Source organism: Macrobrachium nipponense, chromosome 29 (genome assembly GCF_015104395.2).
Source record: "Macrobrachium nipponense isolate FS-2020 chromosome 29, ASM1510439v2, whole genome shotgun sequence".
NCBI lineage: Eukaryota > Metazoa > Arthropoda > Malacostraca > Decapoda > Palaemonidae > Macrobrachium > Macrobrachium nipponense.
Genome location: NC_061092.1, coordinates 9,680,346 through 9,687,845, shown reverse-complemented (window position 1 = coordinate 9,687,845; position 7,500 = coordinate 9,680,346). Strand labels below are relative to the sequence as shown.

At 37.6% G+C, this 7,500-nt stretch overlaps 1 protein-coding gene across 5 annotated transcripts in view; it reads right to left on the bottom strand.

Moving 5' to 3' along the window:
- LOC135206105 (cholesterol 7-desaturase nvd-like) overlaps nucleotides 1-7,500 on the bottom strand; it is a 271,484-nt gene that overhangs the window by 36,711 nt on the left and 227,273 nt on the right. Inside the window, exon 1 of one of the 5 annotated variants that reach the window (XM_064237336.1) lies at nucleotides 532-811. The exons of the other annotated variants lie outside the window; for them this stretch is intronic. The gene's annotated coding sequence lies outside the window, so the exon portion shown is untranslated. Of the gene's footprint in view, nucleotides 1-531; nucleotides 812-7,500 lie in introns of those variants that run through there. 5 annotated transcript variants of the gene reach the window in all.

Genomic DNA, 7,500 nt, shown 5'->3' with positions numbered 1-7,500 from the left:
CATTTCCCCATTTTCATGCAACAAACGACCCTTTCCACACGGCAGCGAGAGATGTCTTCATTTAGGAATGAGTGGGAGGAAGGGAAGGGGAGGGGGGAATGTGAGGAACAGGGGTGGGGATTGGTGAAGGTAATTGCCCAAAGTAACTGCTCAAAGTGACCTACTTAACCTAGGTAACGTCGTCAGGTAGCTGGGTCCCTGCGAAGGGAACACAGTTGCCAGATCGAGCGGCCAGAAGTTTCCTACCCCATTTTTGTGAAATTTCACTAACCGTACGTTGTACGTCACCCTTGATTCACACCCTTTTATAATACATTAAGAACACAGATATTGTCTGCACTAAAACTATGGAGAGGAATGAAGATGCTTTTAGAATATGCAGAAATGAATTAGTATATCTTATTAAGCAAGTAAAAACGTTCAGGTCAGGCAAACATTCTTCCACGCTAACACAGCGAGAAAAACGTTTGAACTGCCCAGTTAATCTCAAACGAAGCAAAGAATTAAAAACGGTGATAAAGACTAACTTACATTTTTGCTTGCGGAAAGCACCTCGACGTCTCCTGTTTGCCAATAGAACCGCAGCAGACCGGTCGCAGACGACAAAAGAAGAAGGACGCGCGTGCGTGTGATGGACGTCCGAATCGAGTCCAGGAAATAATAATAATAATAATGAATAAAAACGTCCACAACAACAAAAAAAGAGGGGGCGGTAGCGTGCTACCCAGACAGACGCCTCGCGACAGGAACTGGAAACTCTTTCGCGCAACAAAAGCTAGACTGGAACGCGTTTGGTCAGCGTGCTGGTAGATAGAGAGAGGGAGGCTCTGGAACAGTTAAAGGTTAAAGAGATGTCTAGCGTATGCCAGCCAATCCACTGCCGCACCTGCCTTATATATCGTCGGGACTTCTCTCTTTCTCTCTCTCACTCACTTACTCACACACACACACACACACACACCCACCCCGTCCCTCTCCCTCTCCCTCTCCCTTGGTGGGATAGGACTACCGTCTTTGCCTTCTGCTCAATTGCTAGGAGATGCTGGCTGGCTGGCTGGCGGGTTGAGTTGCTCGCTCACTCGCTCACTCACTCACTCTCACTCTCCTCGTTATCTGATGCGACACGTCGAGGTCCCTGTATCGGAGGCATCTGCAGGAGGAGTTGGAGCTCTTCGAGACTGTCCTTGGATTGCTCCTTGTCACAAGTCGTTCGTGTCCCGGTGCATGAGAGGCTCCTCCGACTTGCGACTTTCATTTGTTTATGCATACATATTTACTTCTTCGTTTGTTTACCGATTTGCGTCTCCTCATCTGGGTTTCGGTTGGTTCAAAGGCTCCGCCCCGTCAACACACACACATATTATATACATACGCACATTTTTTTTCAAAATGGCGCTATGTTTCTACTTCTCTGTGAGGTCCAGAACAGGTTGGAGAGGTGAGCCTTACAATCTCATCCCTAATATTCGATGAACGTAAGGTGAAGGTGTCATTCATCAACGGACTCCGCTTTGAGAAGAACTACGAACACTTACAATGAAAAAAATAAAGCTCGCTGGAGAGAAGAGAGAAAGAAGAGAGGAAAGAGGAGGACGAGAAGGAGAGGAGAGGTAGAAAGAGAAGAGAGAGGAGAGAGGAGACTCTTTTTCCAACATTTTCCAAGATTTTATTCAGAATAAAATCTTGGGCGGAAAAAAAAATTTCTGAGTTGCCAAAAAAAAGAAAATAAAAAAAATAAGAAATAAAGGAAATACCAAATAAAAAAATTGACGCAGTTGATAAATACTGAAAATAATTTTGTGAAATTATTTATATTTTTTATTTTAGTTAACTCCAGGTATCGTTTTCCCATTTTTACTATCAGATTTGTTTAAAAAAAACATCATTCCAATTAACAGCAAAAAAAAAACCTTTTGTACTTTTTTTATATTTTAGTCACCAATGCTTCGCACAGAACTGGCAAAAAGAAAAAAAGTAAAAAAAAGTTTAATTTTAAGAATTTATAGAGAAAAACGTAAAGGATAATGGAATAATAAGTGAATTAAAGAAAACGGGTAAAGGAAACGAAATTGATTATTAAAGCCTGCCTTCCCTTTCCAACTAACCATATTATTAAAGTGCGGAATGTTTGAATGCTTGAATGTGTTAGAACAAAAGGTTGAAAAATGAGGAGACAAGTCGTTTTCTAACATATTTGTTGTCAACGGAGGTTGGAAAGGTGAGACATGCAAACAAATGGAAAGATGTTTAATTTTGGATTTTTGGAGAGGAAGGGGAGATATGGCTGACGAAAAGGCAGGTCAGCCCGGGCGGAGGAGGTTAGGGACGAACGGATGTTGATATTCTAAGGTTAAAAGGGTGGTGGCCGCAGTTGCTATAAAAGGGGTTGGGGCGGGGTTGGGTAAATAGGAGGGGGGGGGGGGAGGGGTTCAAAGAGGAAGCTGATGCAGGCTGCTTATGAGTTAGATATATATGAAGTCCCTCTCGCTCAATAAGGGAAATCAATCTTAGGTTGTGACAAGCTTAAAAGAGGAATTGACGGTTGACGATGACCCCCCGTTTTGTTTTTTTGCCCAGGAAATTCCCAGCTAGCGACTAACAATCCTTTCTTCAAATCCTTGTCTTCTATCTTTGTAATGCTGATTATTGTGTAAAAAAGGTACCGATGGCAAGGAAGAACGAAAAATAATACCAAAAGGGAAATGAAGGAAGTTCCAATTGAAAATGAAGCAATGACGGAAGAGAAACGAAGATGGCTTGGACACATCCTTTCGAACAACCTCATAGAAGGGTACTGCCTAATAGCTGGTCTCCTGTGGGCACCAGTAGAGCTGGAAGACCCAGACCTAACTGGCAAAGAACCATGAGAAAGGAGGGTGGAGAGGAGCGGGGAGCACTCGTGGGAAAGTGAAAAGCCCGCAATCTAAGGACTTATAGAGTTGGAAGACCAAGTGGCTAAGAACTACGAAAAAGGAGGATGGAGATGAGCGGAGACTCGTGGAAGTGAAAGCGCAATCAAGACTATAGGAGTTGGACGACCAAGTGGCTAAGAACCATGAGAAAGGAGGATGGAGAGGAGTGGAGATTCGTGGAAGTGAAAGCGCAATCAAGACTAGAGGTGGAAGACCAAGAGGCTAAGAACCATGAGAAAGGAGGAAGGAGAGGAGTGGAGACTCGTGGAAGTGAATTGCCTCTGGGCCCCAAACCCTCTCCTTTTCCAATGAATAATGATTACATTGACGTGCAATTGCATACCTGTTCAACGAGAAGCATTCCGAGTACTCTTTCAGTGTTCTTGTGAGGTTTACCTATTAATTAATCAAACCTCTCTCCTTCATTCTCATTTCTCTTTGAAGTGAAATTGTGTGATAGTTTTTTCCCCAGTAAAACATTGACTCCTAATTCCGACAACTTCACAAGGGCATAGTACCGTATAAAACAATCACTCATTTTCATCATCTCTCTCCTCTCTCTCTCTCCATTCCATTCTTTAAAAGGCACTAAGGCTTCAAAGGACCCGATTAACACTACTCCACTTTCAGCAAAACCAGTCGATCAAGCATTGCAATACCACAAAAGTTGTTTTTCTGCTTGTTTCCATAAGTGGGACATATAAAAACAGCGGCTGTTTCGCAAATAATACTTTGGGATACAAGCGGCTCTGCCCGCTTCCATGCATCCCTGAAGCCTTTCCAGGTCTGACAGGAGTCCCTGACAAGTCCTGGATTCCTGGACCCCAGACTATACAAAAAAGAGAGAAAAAGAAACACTAAGTCCCTAGAACTACATTGCACCCCCCCCCCCCCCCCCCCTGTCTCGTCCTTTCACTTTCTTTTTATAAATATCCGATTCTCCTCCGTCCGTTTGCCAATTCCTGATCAAATTTCCCAGAAGTTGCTAATTCGGAATGTGATCGTCCATCGTGGTGAGTTTTGTTACTGAACTTAGGCGAGGCCGAGGGGAGGGAAAATTTTATAATGATAATGCATCAGATTACTTTTCTAATCCAATAGCTATTACTAGATTGTTACCTAGAATTTTTTGCATAATTCAGTATTTTTATATAATTATATACATTATTTTACATAACAGATTATTTAATGAATATTATATAATCATAAATATATCCTAACGTTTATCTATCAACCTCCATTCTAACGGAATTCTAGCTTAATATAATTTGATTCATATAAATGGTTTACTCAATTAAAATAACGATTAATATAACATAAAATGTAATGGATTATATATGTATATATTATATATTAATTATATATATATTATTAAATAATAATAAATATATATATATATCAATGATAATATTTTATTATCATTAATATTATATGATATAATATATATATAATATTATTAATTATTAATATATATAATATTACTTACTATATCAATTGTTACGATTATCCATAAGCAATTTTTACATGTTCATAAATTCCCTTTCAAAACCTTTGCTTAAAGTTAGTTATGTAACCGGCTTTACCAAATTCATTTAACGTGCACTTTACATTAATGAAAAATTAGCATTTCTCTTTTGAAGCATTTACATTTTTTACCAGTCTTTTAAATCTGTTACTCACAGGACCAACAGCGGGGTATAAAACATAACTGTCATTATTTTCTTTTTTTTTTAAGATACCCTGGGATTTTTCATGGGTTGAGGGTAATTAAGACATACTTTTCCTATCTCTAATCAGTCGTTCTTAGCAAAAGATGTCTTAACCCACTGCATTATTATGCCCTACATCAGTCGAGGGCTCAGGTACTGGACTGACCTTCTGAACCCACGCCAGATTTACTGCAAACGTGGATCTAAAAAATGGCGCTATGAGTGTTGGGTGGGTAAACGTGCTGTGAATGGATGAAGTGATAGTGCAACTTTTTTTTTTTTTTTTTTTAAATACCACAGTTAACCAGCGATGTTTGTGTCACTTGGTGACTTACTTATCTTGTTACTTTAACATTCCCAGCTTTACACAGTATCCCACCACCTGAACTTCCAAAAAGGACCATCTCTCCTTGCTTCTTTTACGTCCAAGTTTGCACTTCTTTGATATTTAATTTAACCTGGTTCAATACTTTTCTTTTAATAGTGCTAGCATATCCGGTGTACTAATTCTCTCTCTCTCTCTCTCTCTCTCTCTAATAAAGTTTGTATTCCATCTATTTTCCTCTCTTACAGAAACGTTTTATCGTTCATTTCCTACTTTTCTATTTGTGTCTCAGACCATATTTCAATATGTTTTTTTGATATGTGCAATATAATTGATAAAAAAAAGCCACACCATTGACTTTCAATAAATTTGCTTTTCATCCGAAAATGGAAAACGAAAGAAAAACATCTTCCACACACAGACTGACTTTATAAATTTGTTTTTCATCCGGAAATGGGAAACAAACAAAACCACCTTCCGCGCCAGAGAGAGAGAGAGAGAGAGAGAGAGAGAGAGAGAGAGAAGAGAACCCACGAAGGGTAAGATCATGTTTTTGTCTGAGCCGCTACATTTCGTAACCAGTCTTCCGCGAAACCTCCCCACCGCCACTTATTGAAACGAAAAGTAAACCGAAGGTGATGGTGCAACTCACTCCCGTGTAAGTGTCTCTTTGTTTTTATTTGTTTTTTATTTATTTATCTTTTTTTTTTTTTTTGCGTACCTTTCTTCGTCTTGTTTTATCACTTCCCTTTTTTCTCTGTCGGTTCTTTCTTTCATTCTTTCTGTCGCTTTGTTTAATTTACATCCGGTAAATGAACGATTATATATAATTATTCAATTTATATCTTTCGTCTTTTTAATTCGTTTTCTTTTGCGCCTGGTTCTTCCTTTTGCGTTTATTTCATAGAAATCAGATAAAGGAACGATAATTATTACACTTACAGCAAGACTATGGCGGCCTTTCAAAGGCAAACATTGTATGCAGTCACGACAAGGAAAAGGAATTGAGAAATGAAAAAGATAGAAAAAAAATGATATAGTATACAAATAATAATGTATACAAAAAATAATATAGTATACAAATTATAATGTATACAAAAAATGATATAGTATACAAATAATAATGTATACAAAAAATAATATAGTATAATTAATAATGTATAAAAAATAATAGTATACGAAAAATAATGTATAAAAAATAATATAATATACAAATAATAATGTATACAAAAATAATATAGTATACAAATAATAATGTATACAAAAATAATATAGTATACAAATAATAATGTATAAAAAATAATAAAGTATACAAATAACGCATACAAAAATCATATAGTATAAATAAAATAATATAGTATAAAAAAATACAGTATAAAAATCATATTCAAAACAAAACACTGACCCGCGTAAATGGCAAAGGAAGACAACAAGAGTTTGTTTACATCCCGTCCGCGCTTGCGCAATGGCATCGTGGCGGGAACTCCCACCAGCCATTGTGGCGCTACTCAGGAACACCTTGTATTATTATTATTATTATTATTATTATTATTATTATTATTATTATTATTATTATTGGTAAAGAAATCCGCAGTGATGTAAACGTAAATATATACTACAATAATATATTTGTAATATATATTTATATTTAAACCGTTATGGGTGTCTTCACCATTTTAGTGATTATTATTATTATTATTATTATTATTATTATTATTATTATTATTATTATTATTATTATTATTATTAGTGAAGAAATCCGCAATGATATAAACGTAAATATATAAAAAAATAACATATTTCCAAAATATATTTATATTTACACCGTTGTGGATGTCTTCACCATTTTAGTGATTCATGTCATTATTATTATTATTATTATTATTATTATTATTATTATTATTTATTAAGTAGTTAAACCGGACCGTTGCTTCTAATGTGGGTGGCAAGAAGGATCTGTTTCTTAAAGAATAAAAGGAGCATATTTAAGTAATGAACTTTAAGTTTCTTAAATTTACAACAAATGAATACACTGGACATGAAGATGATTATGGAACTACCTACAAGAGGGCCACGGTACGGAGAGAGAGAGAGAGAGAGAGAGAGAGAGAGAGAGAGAGAGAGAGGTTTAAACTAACATGATGTCTGTCATTACGACGCTAATGCAATGGACGTCACAGTCGTCAGCATCGCGACGATAAAAAAAGATAGAAAAAAAAATGCTGACGCACGTCCAAATTGAAAAACCTTCCCGAACAGGCAAAAGCAACGACAAGAAGAGCAACCGGAAGTGAAATTGCTACCTGCTGCTCGCTCAGTCACTCTCGGGGAGAGTTGCTGAAAGCCAAAAATAGTAGTAGCATATATAACGTCTGCGCGATTGTTAGTTGCTCCACTTGGCCGTAAAAGCGCGACTAGGCAACTCGTCTGCATCGTAGCAACCATCGTATGGTTTTCGGAAGAGGAACCGCGCACACGCAACGGGGGGGGAGGGGAGGGTAAAGGTTGGAGGGGCGGTGAGAGGGGAGAGGCGGGGACGGATGGGAGGAGGAGG